We start from the raw sequence: 17,437 nt of genomic DNA on the forward strand, positions 1-17,437 counted from the left end.
GTAAAAGAAGGAAAAGAACGACCATGTCTGGAGAACTGTAAAAACCCCGGAGTTGAAAGAATGAATAGAAAACTAAAATGAAAAAGACGATGTCTGAATTGTAAAATTCATGGAGCTGAAAGAAAAATAAAATTAAGAAATTAAATGACAATTTTTCGAGTTTAAAACCCCACGAGTTTAGAAAAAATATATAACCAATGACAACCTCTAGAGTTGAAGAAAAAATTGAAAAATAAGAAAACGATGGGCAGTTCTAGAACCTGGAAGCCCTGGAGTTGAGGAAAACAATAAAAAGAGAGAGAGAAAAAGGAAGCAATCGACAATATCTGGTGTTAAAACCCTGGAGTTGAAAAAAGAAGTAAAAAGAAAAAATGAAAATGAGCAACAACTTCTGGAGTAGTGTAATTCTGTTGGAATAATCTAAAAGACCGGCTCTGCATAACGAAGACACTCAGTTTCATCTAGTATGCTATGTCCCTTGATGAAGATTCTTCTTGTAGGAGATCTGTCACGCAAGCAAATAGCTGAATAGGTAGATTATTCTTCCAGAAGGCGACCAGAAGGTAATTTTGTTGGAGTCTGTAGAGAACCTGGGTAAAATCCAGTAAATTGACTCTTTTGAATATAAAAAAGGCAAAAGACAACCCGCAGACGAAGCGTTAAATGTTGTAAAGCCTTTTTACAAAAACACGGGGCAAAGGATGCTGCCTTTTATATGTACTAAGGTATTGTCTCACAGGCCAAAGGTTGGTCTTTTAATTGTTTTTATACAAAGGCATACCTTAATGGTTTTTATGCCGCGCCAGAGGTTTCTTTTTTGTGTACACAAGTTTTTACGCCACTGGTGTAGCGGTTTACTTTTAAACAGACTTTCGCAAAAAGTAATATAGCCTATACCTGTGAGCACTGCTACCAATATTTTCCCTTCGTGTGTTAGAACGTTTGCTCAGCTGTCATTAAAATCTCTGAGAAAATTTTGTTCTCACGCAAGAGTAAGTTCCCGTTATTCAGCCATTATGACTTCCTTAAAAGTGCGTTTGGCGAATTAATAACTACATTTACTTAGTGCTTCGGAACATTTTTAGTTTTCTGTATAAGAAAACTATTGTGCCGGCTTTGCCTATCAGTCCGAATTTTTTCTGTCAGCCTCAGAGCTTAGAAACTACTGAGGCTAGTGGTATGTTGATCATCCACCCTCCAATCATCAAACATACCAAATTGCAGCCTTTAGCCTCAGTAGTTTTTATTTTATTTAGGGTTAAATTTAGCCATAATCGTGGTTCTGGCAACGATATGAGACAGGTCACCACCGGGCCATGGTTAAAGTTTCATGGGCCGCGGCTTACACAGCATTATACCGAGACCACCGAAAGATAGATCTATTTTCGGTGGTCTTGGTTATCCGCTGTACAGAAAACTCGACTGCGCCGAAGAAACTTCGGCGCATTTTTTACTTATTTTAAATCCCGAACTGCTCTTGACTGTGTACACTTTGTTAATAATAATAATAATAATAATAATAATAATAATAATAATAATAATAACAATAATAATAATAATAATAATAATAACTATCCGAAATATTTGTCAAACATATTTTCTCTTTCCCCTCCATTTATTATTTTCTTATTTGGTTTCTTGTCGGGTTTTAATTTCCTTCGTATCACGTGCTTAAATATTGTTACGCCAGACACTAAGCTGAAAATAGTTTAGGTAAAATTTAATTTTTTACCTTGCATCCAGAGCATTCTCTCTCTCTCTCTCTCTCTCTCTCTCTCTCTCTCTCTCTCTCTCTCTCTCTCTCTCTCTCTCTTACGCCCAGACGTTAAGCTGAAATTATTCTAGGCAAAGTTGCCTATTTTTCCTAGCAATCAGGGCATTCTCTCTCTCTCTCTCTCTCTCTCTCTCTCTCTCTCTCTTCTCTCTCTCTCTCTCTCTCTACTCCCAGATGTTAAGCTGAAATTGATTTAGGTAAAATTGCCTTTTTCTCCCCTGCATTCAGAGCATTCTCCCCCCCCCTCTCTCTCTCTCTCTCTCTCTCTCTCTCTCTCTCTCTCTCTCTCTCTCTCTCTCTCTCCCAGACTTTAGGCTGAAATTTAGGTACAATTGCCTTTTTTTCCCTTTGCATTCAGAGCATTCTCTCTCTCTCTCTCTCTCTCATTGCAACAAAGTAACTGACCTTTACACTGGCAAAGATAAGCATTGCAGGCTGCCTAAGGAGCAGAAGGGCGAGCTGGCATAAGGCCAGATTAATCTGCTTTAACGAAGATAAGCAAGTGCATACCCGACTCTCTTCAAAAGAAGCTAAGTGTTCATTATTCTTCCAGCTATCATAATCTACAGGCGCACTTGTAGACTAATAACATCGCCAAACACATAGGATTTGAATTGAATATAGAATTTAAGGGAAAGGCCAAGAACTGGGACCTATAAGATCACTCAGCGCCGAAACGGAATTGACAGTAAAAGGTCTGAAAGGCGTAACAGGAGGAAAACCTCAAAGCAGTTGCACTGTGAATCAATTGTTAGGAGAGGGCGGAAAGCAAGATGGAAGAAAGAATGTGAAAGGAGGTACAGTAAAAGGAACGAAAGGGGTTGCAGCTAGGAGCCGAAGGCACGCTGCAAAGAACCTTAAGTAATGCCTACTGTGCACCGCATGAGGTGCACTGGCGGCACTACCCCCTACGGCGGACCAAACACATAGGGGTCTAACTCGGTTATTACAACAACAATTTCACAGCATTTTCTTAGTCCGGGAATCGAGGAAGTTAATGTTGTAGATGGTATACTGTTTCGCCTTCCACCCGAAACATTCAACCTCAGCAATTGAGAGGAACCATTGCCCAGGAAATTAGCGAAACATTCAGAGGCTTATAAGAATGACAATTATTGCTCCAGGTGGCGCATTTTTCCTATTAGCTTGCATTTGTTTTGCAATAAATACCAAGACATATTCCATTTTTCTGCAAAAGTGGAATATTGTATTATGATTTTAACAGTAAATTATCATAGAATCTAAAATAGTTCATCTTATGATATGATCACTGATATTATACGGTTGAAGGCAAACACTAGATGAATTCTACCCAAGCAAAGTTATCACACAGCGAGTGCAATGATAATCTCAAGCATAAAAGGTGTATAAGTCTGAGGTTAAAGTAACCAGGGAATAATCGATTATACCTACAAAACTACTTTCAAATGCGGTACGGGCACTAATGACATTTCCGGTCAGGGGAAATCTTCATTAATGATAATTCGATTCCGAAGGTAAATACTGAACATAAATCTCCAAATACATTTAAATTGTTATTAGGCTAGGTATCGCATGCGGGCAGAGTGGGAACTGTTTTTTTTTTTTTTTTTTTTTACATGTTTTGCATTCATGCGTATCAGTGATCGTGGCTGTCTGCATATTTGTTTATCTGGAAAAACAACTCCTTTTCTCTCTCTCTCTCTCTCTCTCTCTCTCTCTCTCTCTCTCTCTCTCTCTCTCTCATGATTCACTCTCACACACAAACGCTATATATATGCAGTATATATAAATATATATATATATATATATATATATATATATATATATATATATATATATATATATATATATATATATATATATATATATATATATATATATATATATATATATATATATATATATATATATATATAGAGAGAGAGAGAGAGAGAGAGAGAGAGAGAGAGAGAGAGAGAGAGAGAGAGAGATAGAGAGAGAGGAAGCTTCAGTAAATATATCACCAGTAGTTAAAAATATATGAACCTGTCTATAAACTGTTTTTCCAACATATGATTTAGAGATTTATGAGTTAAATTGACTGTCAAAGTTAAAAAGAATGACCGCATGAGTCCCCAAATAGATATATGATCCTAACATCGTGTAAAAAATTGCTTAATTAATTTTGAATACATGCTCACAGATTTATTTGTGCAAAGTAACTTTCTCGATATTTATCACTCTATGCAGTTCATTATTTCTTTTAGCTTTATTCATTTCTATATATAGAATATCCATTACAAGTTCTGAGGGAAATTTACTTTAGTTACCCTAAAGAAAAACTTGGAAAAAAGAAGAACACAGAGTTTTAATGCGAATTCCCAACAAACTAAACCAAATCTAAATGAAGAAATATCAGATACAAACGTAAAAATAAAAAAAAAGAAGAAATATTGCCTCAGATCCTACGATGATTAATAGAGAAGAGACAAAAAGCCAGGTAATTATTGATATTTATTACCCACTCTAGATCATTTTTAAAGTAAGAAGAAGGGACAGAAAAGTCGATACCGAACGAAGGGAAGAGAGAAATTCCAAAACCATCGCTCTGATCCGACGCCGTTCAGTCACTCAGCAAATTAACCTTTGCTTGACGATCCTCGCTCAGCAAAGCAGATCCTCTTCCTGAGGACATAAATTCATTTAGGATTTCTTAAGAGACTTAAGATATAGTCTTGTAGGATAGAATAGGAATACAGAATTTAGGCCAAAGGCCAAGCTCTGGGACCTATCAGGTCATTCAACGCTAGAAAGGAAATTGAGAGCAAGAAGGTTTGGAAGGCGTAACGGGAGGAAAACTTCGCAGTTCCATCATGAAGCAAATGTTAGGAGAGGGTGGAAAGTGAGATCCTGGAAGAAAGAGAATATGAACGGAAGTACAGCAAAATGAATGAAAGAGGTTGCAGCTAGGGGCCGAAGGGACGCTGCAAAGAACCATAAGTACCTACAGTGCACAGCGTAAGGTGCACTGACGGCACTAACCCCCTTACGGATAATATATAATGGGTCACCAATTGCATAACGGTACGAGGAAGGAATTATGCAATCACTAGCAATGGAACAGAACGTGACATGAACATAACCTCAGTTCTGTGTCATAGGTTACAAAATCTGGCTTTCCGGCAAAACAAAGCGGTATAATAAATCTCCCAAATGGAGTCAATAGAATAACATCAGCAAATAAATGTAAAAATTAGTCTGAAAATAAAAGGGCCTGCCAACCGCTATTCCAAAAAAAAAAAAAAAAATATTCAACTTTTTATGGCGTTCACGATAAGGGATGGACTGCAAACGTAAAAGAATAATCATGTCTGTAATATAAAATAATTTTTCCATATTATGCCAGTCTCAGGAAAGCAGAGCGGTGAAATATAAGCGACTGAGTGTCTTTTTGGAGTAAAAAAAAAAATAAAATAAAACTGAAGCTTAAGATAATATAATGATGCATGTTTTTAGATATACGTTAACCTGTTCGTACAAGTATCTAAGTACATGATGTTAACCCGAAGAGAGAGAGAGAGAGAGAGAGAGAGAGAGAGAGAGAGAGAGAGAGAGAGAGAGAGAGAGAGAGAGAGAGAGAGAGAGAGTTCCAGATTGAAAAAGAATATATATATATATTCATTATAATTATAATTATAAGACATCTGAGACTTTTTTCGATCAAAGCGGAAGCTGATGAAACGACGATGTAGCAATAATATATATATATATATATATATATATATATATATATATATATATATATATATACATATATATATATATATATATATATATATATATATATATATATATATATATATATATATATATATATATATATATATATATATATATATATATATACACTGTATAATGTAAGAGAGAGAGAGAGAGAGAGAGAGAGAGAGAGAGAGAGAGAGAGAGAGAGAGAGAGAGAGAGAGATATTTCTATTTATTTTGTAACTATTAGCAGACTTCTTTCTACTTGAGAAATGGGAAACGAAGGTAACATTTTCACAGAAAAAAGTATCGTTATACTAAAACGTATTCCTTGTTATAGAAATCCCTAGTGTCAGAAGCACAGCAGATAATCAGTTTGATGATTAAATGCTTAATCTGGATTCAAATCCCATACAAATGTATTCTTCTAATTATTTAGTTCATTAAAATTATTTTCAATTACGTGTATATTATTTACCTTTAATTCTACAAGCAATGATTTCTCTCTCCAACCTCTATAATTATACGAATTGATATTCATCCTATTGAAATATTCTTAATTTCTCCCCGGAATATCTTCAGTCACTTCGAAGGACAAGGTCAAGATCTGAAACACAACAGGGCTATGGTGGGGAAACAAAACTTCCAATGCGCCACTTATATCACTCCTGCATCCCTCCATAAACCCTTGATAAAAAAGAAAAAAATAAATGACCGTTTGTTCAGCAAAAATCGCAGAATGAATTTTCTTACATAAATTGTCAATACACAGTTTTGGGATGTAGTGCAAAGAAGTCTGGATATTTTTGATTGTCTAATAATTCCACCTTTACTTTATTCTTCCTTTCCTGCTCTGAAAGAAGTGCAAGGGGTAATATTGAAAAAATATTGCATTGAAACTATTTCTTTCCCCTTTTTGAAGTTTTGTCTAATCTCTTTTGCTAATCCAGTATCACGTAAGGCATTTTCTCGCGTCTGTAGATTCATCAATGAGATTTATCAGAAATATTTTTGGATTCAGGAATGAGAGATTTATCAGAATTTTTTTTTAGATTCATGCATGAGAGATTTATCAGAAATTTTTTTAGATTCATACATGAGAGATTCATGAGAAACATTTTTAGATTCATGAATAACTGATTTATCAGAAATATTTGTAGATTCAATCATGAGAGATTTATCAGGAATTTTTTTAGATTCATGAATGAAAGATTTATCAGAAATGGTTTTTAGATTCATGGATGAGAGATTTATCAGGAATTTTTTGAGAATCATGCATGAGAGATTTATCAGAAAATTTTTTGGACTCATTCATGAGAGATTTATCAGAAATTTGTTTAGACTCATGCATGAGAGATATATCAGAAATTTTTTTAGACATGAATAAGAGATTTATCAGAAAATTTTGTAGACTCAAGCATGAGAGACTTATCAGAAATTTTTTAGACTCATGCATGAGAGATTTATCAGAAATAATTTTAGACTCATGCATGAGAGATACATCAGAATTTTTTTTAGACATGAATAAGAGATTTATCAGAAAATTTGTAGACTCATGCATGAGAGATTTATCAGAAATTTTTTAGACTCATGCATGAGAGATTTATCAGAAAATTGCTTAAATAACACAGGACTCTCTTTCTCTCCTTATCTTGCGCAAAGGCGTGAGAAAGTATCGAAGACGAGTTTTAATTTCCTTCCATATAAAAACCTCGAAGAAACACTTGGACACTCAACCGGCTTAAATTGCCCTGAATAAGCGGTTACGTTCGAGAGCTAAGGTGAAATCAGTCTCGGTAAAGTTTCCTTTTTCCATTATTCCCTTTGGTTTTCCTTTAGATTTGGAACTACTGTCTGTCTGTCTGTCTGTCTGCCACCCCCTCTCTCTCTCTCTCTCTCTCTCTCTCTCTCTCTCTCTCTCTATATATATATATATATATATATATATGAGTATATATATATATATATATATATATATATATATATATATATATATATATATATATATGTATGTATATACATATATACGTATATATATATATATATATATATATATATATATATATATATATATATACACTTGCTTATATGTATACTTATCTCTCGCCATCCATTTCCCTCTTGATGAACGATTTTGACAGGAATTCTATCACCAGATTCCACATCAACCGTCCCATCGATACATAATACAAAAACAATCTATAAAACACGATACAATCTATAAAATACACACCACAAAAACAATCTATAAAACACGATACAATTTATAAAATACACACTACAAAAACAATCCATACGACACGACACCTACACTAATGCCACCTCGTAGTCGAAGAGGAATTGCTTATCTCGGACGAGCAAGTTCGCAACGCAAACACGGATCGTAAATTCCAAAAAAAGGCTTTCAAATGTCGTGGAGTGTTACTGGAGCGAATATATTTTATTATTAAGCTTTCTATGAATACGTGTCAGTGAAGGTGTTTGTCAAAAAGTTTGTTTTGTTATTAATGCTTTTGCTTTGACCAGGGGAAACTGATCTCTCTTTTTGCTTTCCCCCTATATAATCTTCTTGGCATGTTTATTCGCACTATCCTCTCTTTTTCTTTCTCTCTTTATGCTTCTCGTGGTGCGTTTATTTGTAAATGAGAGAGAGAGAGAGAGAGAGAGAGAGAGAGAGAGAGAGAGAGAGAGAGAGAGATGGAGATTTTGAGAGAGAGAGAGAGAGAGAGAGAGAGAGAGAGAGAGAGAGAGAGAGAGCAAATCACATATACCAGTAGCGATAACGATGCGCAGACAAGGTATTTGGTTATTTTTCTTTTCGATTCATAATTCAGAAATATTTATGGGGCAATTTGACCATTAACGTTCCAAAGAGAGATTGAATCGATACATGCAAAGTCAGGTTATCGGGGACCGTTCTTGAAGAGTGAACTTTCTAAAGCCGAAAATTGAATTTTTAAGCGGAACTGATAGCATGCCAAAATATGAGATATAAGAAATAATGCCTAAGATTTAAAATACAATCTTGTTTTTAACATTTCACAGGTTTTCTTACGCTTATAATATTGAATTTTGAGTATGATCTAAAATACAATCTTGATTTTAACATTTCACAGGTTTCCTTACGCTTATAATATTGAATTTTGAGCATGATTTAAAATACAATCTTGATTTTAACATTTCACGGGTTTCCTTACGCTTATAATATTGAATTTTGAGCATGATTTAAAATACAATTGATTTTAACATTTCATAAATTTCCTTACACTTATAACAGCTGCTTCTCAGGATGCGATAGAAAAACTGAATTCTGAAACTTCCATTAGATACATCAGTGACTAACTTAGAATAGCGAAAATGAAACAAGCAATTACTGCTATCTGTTCTCCGTACACTAAACAATATTTACGACATACAGAGAAAATATGAAGGCATAACTGAAGAGACAAAACATGAAATTATTTCAATAAACATCGCTCGTCTTCTCAGATTTCGCTCGCTTTCAGAGTCCTATCTCCGATACAGAAACCTTTTTCGCAAAGTCTAAATCAATTTAAGACTCCCCGTAACAATCTCAAACAATACGATATATAGAAAATCCACACCGTAACTAATTCTCATTTCTGTGAATGAAGTTCTTTTAATCTATTCATAATTGTCTTAAGGTAATAGGGATTACTGCAAAAGGGTGGAAATATCATGACACGAAAACAACAGGATTTAAAAGTCTCCTGAACTTAATGAGTCTTAGAAGTATTAGGTGAAATCAAGAAGAAGATTAACATTAGTCTAATAATTAAAACACGGCTGAAGAATTACTTTGATGCCAACTGTTATTAAAGAAAAGATGTTTTAGAATGACTTTATGCTATTTTTTATCTGGTACAGAAAGTGAAGAGAATGAATAGAAAAATAATGACTGAAGAACGATCTTTATTCATTATTAGAAAAAATAAATCACAATTAAAATCGAGAGACATCTGAGGAAATGGATGAATTAATAAGAGGAAAAAAGGTAACTATAATCATTGCCACCTTTTCCCTTTCTAAGTAATCTCTCGTACCAGTAGGCAATTAGATATGGATTAGATAGGTTCCCCCCGACGAAAACGGGGATTAATGTTATTATCAAGTGGATTTTCTCCATCCTCTCATTTCATATGAGAATTTGATTAGGAAATCTCCAACGAGGTTCCATCCTCCGGAAGATGGCTGCTTTGTTGAGGGAAGGGTCGTTAAGCAAAGACTAATCCAGCGGGATTAATCCTAATCCAAATCAATTTGCGTTATGGACGTCGTCCTTGATGGACGTTGCTTATTGAACGGGTTTCTTTTTTAGTTTTCTGTCAAAGAAAACTGTTGTGCCGGCTTTGTCTGTCCGTCCGCACCTTTTTCTGTCCGCACTTTTTCTGTCCGCCCTCAGATCTTAAAAACTACTGAGGCTAGAGGGCTGCAAAATAGTATGTTGATCATCCACCCTCCAGTCATCAAACATACCAAATTGCAGCCCTCTAGCCTCAGTAGGTTTTGTTTTATTTAAGGTTAAAGTTAGCCATAATCATGTTTCCGGCAACGATATAGGATAGGCCACCAACGTTCCGTGGTTAAAGTTTCATGGGCGGCGGCTCATACAGCATTATACCGAAAGATAGATCTATTTTCGGTGGCCTTGATTTACGATGTACAGAAAACTCGATTGCGCCGAAGAAACTTCGGGGTATTTTTTTACTTGTTTCTTTTCATTTTCACCAGGGGCTTATTCTTGTATAATTCTTCGTAAATTTTATCTACCGTACGGAGAGCTACTAAGATACATCGCAGATAATCGTTGGAGGGACTGAAATACATTATTTGAAGACTACTTGGAATTCACCAGCGTAAAAGTTTTTAACGATTAAAAAAAAATGAAGTGTATTTTCGATCATGAAAAGTGTCTCTACCATTCATATTTCCTGCTTTCACGTCCGCTTGACATCAAATATGTAAACAATTGCAATTTAGAAGGCCACTGCGTCAATACTTGTTAGTAAGACAGCATATTGCACTCCTTGCATGTCAAGACATGGGGAATTCCTTCTTAAGAATATGCTTCTTTACTCTCTCTTTCTCTCTCTCTCTCTCTCCAATTCCTCCAGTCCCCTAATCATCAAAGCAACGGTTCTCATTGAAAGAAGCTGAATATTTTTAATATAGCTGAATTATAAAAGTCCTACTTGCAAAAACTTGCAGAGTTGCAGAAATCGCAGAGTAGTGGTGCAAAAAGAGAGGAGCTGATTGAAGAAAGTATGAAATTATAATAAACTGTTCACATTTTTCCCTTTGAGAAATCGGCTACGAGACGCGACTGGAAAGGGAGATTTTTCAATAAAAAAAAGAGGCTTTGTGAACTTAAGTCGGATAATAACAGAGGATAGGATTATTACAACCTCGAGAAGTTTGTCGATGTTATCAATTTACTGGAGCGCGTGAGTTAAAGTTCTGTTGGAATATTTAAAGACAGAATTTTTTAACTGATTAAACTGATCGCTGGGAAGAAGAGGATTGTTTTCCTTGCTTTTTAGTTTTCTGTTGTGACGGCTTTGTCTGTCCGTCCACACTTTACTTTGACCGCACTTTTTCTGTCCGCTCTCAGGTCGTGAAAACTACTGCGGCTAGAGGGCTGCAAATTGGTATGTTTATCATCCACCCTCCAATCATCAAGCATGCCAAATTGCAGTCCTCTAGGCTCAGTAGTTTTTTTTATTTTCATTAAGATTCAAGTTAGTCGTAGTCGTGCTACTGGGCCTATCCTACATCGTTGCCAGAAGCACGATTATGGCTAACTTTAACCTTAAATGAAATAAAAGCTACTGAGGCTAGAGGGCTGTAATTTGGTATGTTTGGTGATTGAAGGGTGGATGATCAACATACCAATTTGCAGCCCTCTAGCCTCAGTAGTTTTTAAGGCATGCGGGCGGACAGAAAAAGTGCGGACAGAAAAAATGCCCACGGACAGAGAAAGCCGGCACAATAGTTTTCTTTTACAGAAAACTGAAAGGAAAATAAAAAAAAAAATGACAGCAAGATGAGAATATTTTTTACCAAAATATCTGACAGATCTTTCTTGCTATGAAAATGGTTTGAAATTTACTGAATTTGCAAATATATAATAAATCATTTCAGTCCGGCCATCCATACTACTTTTAACATCGGCGAATAAGTGAATATAAAACTATATGGAGAAATACTTCCAGTTTATATACATGTATATATATGTATATATAATTATATATATGTGTATATATATGTATAAATATATATATATAATATATATATATATATATATATATATATATATATATATATATAATATATATATATATATATATATATATATATATATATATATATATATATATATATATATATATATATATATATATATATATATATATATATATATATATATATATATATATATATATATATATATATATATATATATATATATATATATATATATATATATATATATATATATATATATATATATTGAATATATAAATAAATAAATAAATAAATAAATAAATATTAAACTACAAATATCGGTTGATATCCAGTTCTCTCTATCTCGGGAATACCACCGAAGGGAAATTGTAATTGACAAACGATTCGGCACCTGGGAGATTCGAACGCCTTGACAGCCGAACGGTACCGCCTACGAAAGTCGTCGATTCTCTCTGTCTGCCGGGAATTCGAGTCTCCCAAGTGCCGAACCTTGCATCAATTATAACTCCCCTTCGGTGATATTCCCGAAGTGGAGCGAATTGGATATTAAACGGCTATCGTGGTTTAATGATTGTAAATTTGAAAGAGTCACAGTGTATGATATATATATATATATATATATATATATATATATATATATATATATATATATATATATATATATATATATATATAATATAATCTACGGGTCACTATTCGCCTGATACCTGCGTAATTATAATATCCACAATGACTTCTTAACTTTTCGATTTCTGCATATTTTTAGGATACGCTTGTCACTACATAGCCCAAGATCCAAATGGAATAATATGAAGAAATTCTAACTTTCGTAGCATCTGCATCATATGTATAAGAACGAAGTATATGTATGTATGTATATATATACATATATGTAAGCGTGTGTATGTGCATGCGTGTTTTGCGTACCATTTTCCTTCCTCTTGTTAAAGAATACTTATTTTTTTTGTTATATACAAGGCTTTAGCTTGGAGGGAATCTCTCCTTATTTCCACTGGAAGTGGAACAAATCACAGTCCCAGTAGTACTCACTCATTTCCTGAAAAGGTTGCGTTTCTCTCTCTCTCTCTCTCTCTCTCTCTCTCTCTCTCTCTCTCTCTCCGGTCTGATAAAAGTACAGTCTTTGAAGCTGTTCGCTGCTGATGACTGAGGCACTTGTGTGAAAGGCAACCCCATCCATCCAACGGAGAATGCATAAAACTACAAACAAAAAATTATAGTTTTTAAGTTCGCCATGTTTTCTGGCCTTCTGCTCTCCATCCGCTAGTGTTTCGCTCTAATAGATGGACACATAAATGTTATACGTGCATATTAAGTATTTGTATATTTTCTAAACTAGCATTCCCCCTTTTTTATTTAATTTAGTGTTTCTGTACTTGCATCTCTCTAGTAAAAAGTGCTCGCTCTTTGATGTGGCTTACTTCATCATTGACGTTAGAGAGAATAAGTGCGTTATTCTGCTGTCGTTTGTATTCTTTTTGAAACGCCAGTTGAGCATACAGATGAATCATTCAATCTATTGTCAGGGAAAGGATCAGAAGTTTCCTTATGAACTTTTCTTCATCCTTCTCATCTTGTCATAATTGTCTCTTACATATGCATCGTGCCTATTCTCATTTTGAAATTTTTTGAGCCGTTTGCCAGCGTCTGCGGAGGTGACAATAAAATCTCCCGTATTCTTTCGCCCGGTAGTCTTACTATTCTATTCATGTTGTGGTCCTTTGTGCAAAGTCTTGGAAACCTCTCAATAATCATATTGCTCGTTAGTGGTAATTCTTCGAACTCTGCAAACACTACACATTTCCTTTGTGTGATGATTTTCAGCTTTTTTTTTCTCTTATCATACTGCTGTATTGCCTCTGGTGTTGAAGTTCCATTCACTTATTTTTTCTTCTGCTTTCTTTGTCCGTTTCTCTTCACCTGATACCAACCTTAAATGCTCCTGTTATTCCTCACACTTATGTATCGATGTTTGTGCTGTTGGAAAAACCTCTAACTTCTACCGGTATGATATTAGATCTCTGTCTCTCCCTCAGAAACTGCCTGAAAATTCCGAAATCGAGATCCTGTTCATATACCTTAAATCTTCCATGCCGTGTAATCCCTCGCTTTCTGAAATATTAGTTCGTCTCATTTAAGATCAGAAGCAGAGACCTAATTGTTGCGGCCACAAAACACATTTCTGGTATTTTTAGCACCCAGAAGGCCTTGTATATTGAAGCCATCCATCAGTACAAGCTGGAACTTACCCTCAAATGCTTCTGGGATTAGACACATTGCAGATAAGTTATATTTAGACCTAAAGTGTACAGAGCTCAAGGTGTTGTTTATTCAGATAACTGCGTTGCAGCTTTTACTACTCTCTCTTGCACCTTACAGAGAGAGAGAGAGAGAGAGAGAGAGAGAGAGAGAGAGAGAGAGAGAGAGAGAGAGAGAGGGCAAAACGAACTGCGGTTATCGAGAATTCTGCTTTTATTTTTCTGAGACCAAAGGCTTTCACTGAATTCGGAAGTTATGCCACCAGAGACCGAGAAATAGCATTACTGATGTCATTGCAGTTTTGACGTCAGTCCGTTTTTTCTCCTTCCTTATCAGTCCTACAGTATATTTGCATGTGCTATTTAGAATCACTAAGATTTAAGACGATGATTCTCACAACTATTTTAGTTGTTTTCATAAATGTCAGTGTCTGTATTTATTTTATTTGCAGCTTGATACACAAAGTTATTTCGTCAGAAGATTATTTCTTGATAAAATACCACTGTTTGATGGGTATGAAAGGAGCTGTCCTAGCCATTCTTCCATTTAACATTTGTAGTTTATGAAAATTAAGATTATTACTTATGAAGAGCACATTGTGCGAAAAGATATAAGCAGTGTAATATTAATTAACATTTGTAGTTTATGAAACTTAGAGTATTAGTTATGAAGAGTTCACTGTATGAATAGATATATAACGGTGAAATATCAATTAAGAACACGTACTTATGACGAACTAGGATTTGTGTGTTGTAGGCCTATGGTTCTACATTTGAAAAACAGTGCAGCGCATTGGTAGGAAATGATACGCCTTCTCGTGTTCATGATTATGTCATATCTTCGGTGCAATTAAGCTTTCAATACCAATGTTTTTGCAAATGACTTCCACCTTGAAGATTGTTCGCAGCTAAAATATGAAAGCCTATTTAAGTGGATTATTGCGATCCTTATTCATATCTGACCAGATGCTAAAAGAGCTAATGAAGAAAGACAAGTGATAGGCATCATGGTACAAATAAATTAACAACTAAATAAAAGAGGCAGATAAGCCAAGACTCTTATCTGCCTTTCCAACAACAAATTAAGAATCAAATCAGCTCTAATGTTACCGGATAAAAAGGATGTTTTGATATTTCATGCTAGTGAGTTTTAGATGTTCTTTGCAGACAACCAGATGCCTTGCTAACAAATACACAAGAAAAGAGATTCTCTTATCTATTCAGTCAGCTGACGGGTTAAAATAAAAAAAAAATGCGCCGAAGTTCTCGGCGCAATCGAGTTTTCAGTACAGCGTATAATCAAGGCCACCGAAAATAGATCTATCTTTCGGTGGTCTCGGTATAATGCTGTATGAGCTGCGGCCCATGAACTTTAATCACAGCTCGATAGTGGCCTGTCCTATGTCGTTGCCAGACGCACGATTATGGCTAACTTTAACCCTAAATAAAATAAAAACTACTGAGGCTAGAGGGTTGCAATTTGGTATGTTTGATGATTGGAGGGTGGATGATCAACATACCAATTTGCAGCCCTCTAGCCTCAGTAGTTTTTAAGATCTGAGGGCTGACAGAGAAAGCCGGCACAATAGTTTTCCTTCACAGAAAACTAAAAGGAAGGGGTCCTGACGCTACTTTTGAACAGGTAAATTTTTTTAATTTCTCTTCACAGAAATCTTAGGTGCCTGAAAAAATTATAAGCTTGATCAAAAATCTTAATAACGGGTAAATTTAACACAACTGCCACTGATTCCCATTTTACTTCCATGATAACCAAAGCACGAGCTTTAAAAAGAACTATTTTTCTTAAAGCCAGAATACTATATACTGTTATATCCTTTCATATGCTCATGGAATTAATTAGAAATTACCGTAAGGATGTTCTTCATTTTATCTTTTTAACCTCATGCTTTGGAGATAGCACGCTTCAAGCAGCGAAGGCACAAAGGGCGTACAAACTACTGAAGACATGAATAAGGGCTCTTCCGCCTAAAATCTTAGACAACGTGCTTAAAAACCTATTAAGCTTAGATTGGTCTGAATAAGTTGTTTCATCTAGACGTTTAACTCTGAAATTAGTCTACGCAAAGTTTTCCTTTTTTTTGTACCTGTTTAATTTTCCCTTGCATTCGGAACTCTCTCTCTCTCTCTCTCTCTCTCTCTCTCTCTCTCTCTCTCTCTCTCTCTCTCCAGCAGATATGCAATTGTCCGTTTAATGCTTATATGAATAAATCTAGACGTTTTTATGCATTTCAAGCTATGGAGAGGTTCCCTGACAATAAGCGAAAGGGCATTTGAATATGTTAAAAGCAAGAAAACTTTCTGCCTGCTATTTATTCATCCATCAGTGTCTGTGGCGGGAGTTGTGGAGGGTGGGGGGCGAGGGGGAGCGCGTGACTTTAATTAGCCCATTCGAGCGTAAACACAAGCGACCTTAAGTTGCTGATATTTATCGCCGAACTTCCAGAGGCTTTCCTTGGTTATTATAACAACAATATTCCGTCGTTTTCACCCGACATCAGTTCGAAAAGCCTTCCGCTGGAGAGGAGCTGTTTTCTTCCAGTCCGGGTTTTACAGCCGAGTTTCCCCTTTGCAAGAATTTGCGAATTTCTCTTGGTTTGACTGAGGCTTCTTTTACCTCCTCTTTCTTGACACCCCAGGAAATCTGACACGGTTTTCACGGCGGTTTATATTTCCCCATTTCTCTTTCAGTCAGGTGATACGACTTCAGTCAGTGAGAAGAACCGTTACTCAGAAAGTAAGAAAGGTCTAGAAAGGTTTGTGAGAGTCAAAAAAAAAAAAAAGGAATCCCTAAGAAAGGGAAGTATTTGATGAATTATCTTAAGAATAGTTTCATCCCTGGGCAAGGAGACCTAAGGGGTGTGTTTAAGGATTAGGCCTACCCCATCGAGGCCTTCTCGGTTTTATAATGACATGATGGTATTCATTTTGACGAGTTTTGGTCCTTTTATTTTTTCCCTTTTTTTCGCTCTCTTCTCCACCAGCTGCAACCCACAACAGCTAACCTACCACCAGGTTCTTAATTGAATGCCAAGATCAACAGAAGCACACGGGATTTTTGAGTAGCCCTAGTACGGGGATCGAACGCAGGCATTTGGGTTATAGCTGAGTCTGTTACCATTGCGCCAGAATACTTGAAAGAAATAATAATATTCGCTGTTAAATTTGTATTCTTTGATTTGCTTTGCAAAGCTCAAAAGATTTACCAATCAGGAAAGAATATTCACAGCAAAATATGACAAGAAATTGTCGTAAATCTTCATGAGGTCTAAAGATACTTGATTAAGACCAACATATTGAAGTTTCTTACCATCTGTTTGATCATAATGCGAACAAATTTCAAACAAATAAAAATAAGAAATAACCTTTCCTTTGAAGA

This window comes from Macrobrachium rosenbergii, chromosome 12, assembly GCF_040412425.1.
Source record: "Macrobrachium rosenbergii isolate ZJJX-2024 chromosome 12, ASM4041242v1, whole genome shotgun sequence".
Classification (NCBI taxonomy): Eukaryota; Metazoa; Arthropoda; class Malacostraca; order Decapoda; family Palaemonidae; genus Macrobrachium; species Macrobrachium rosenbergii.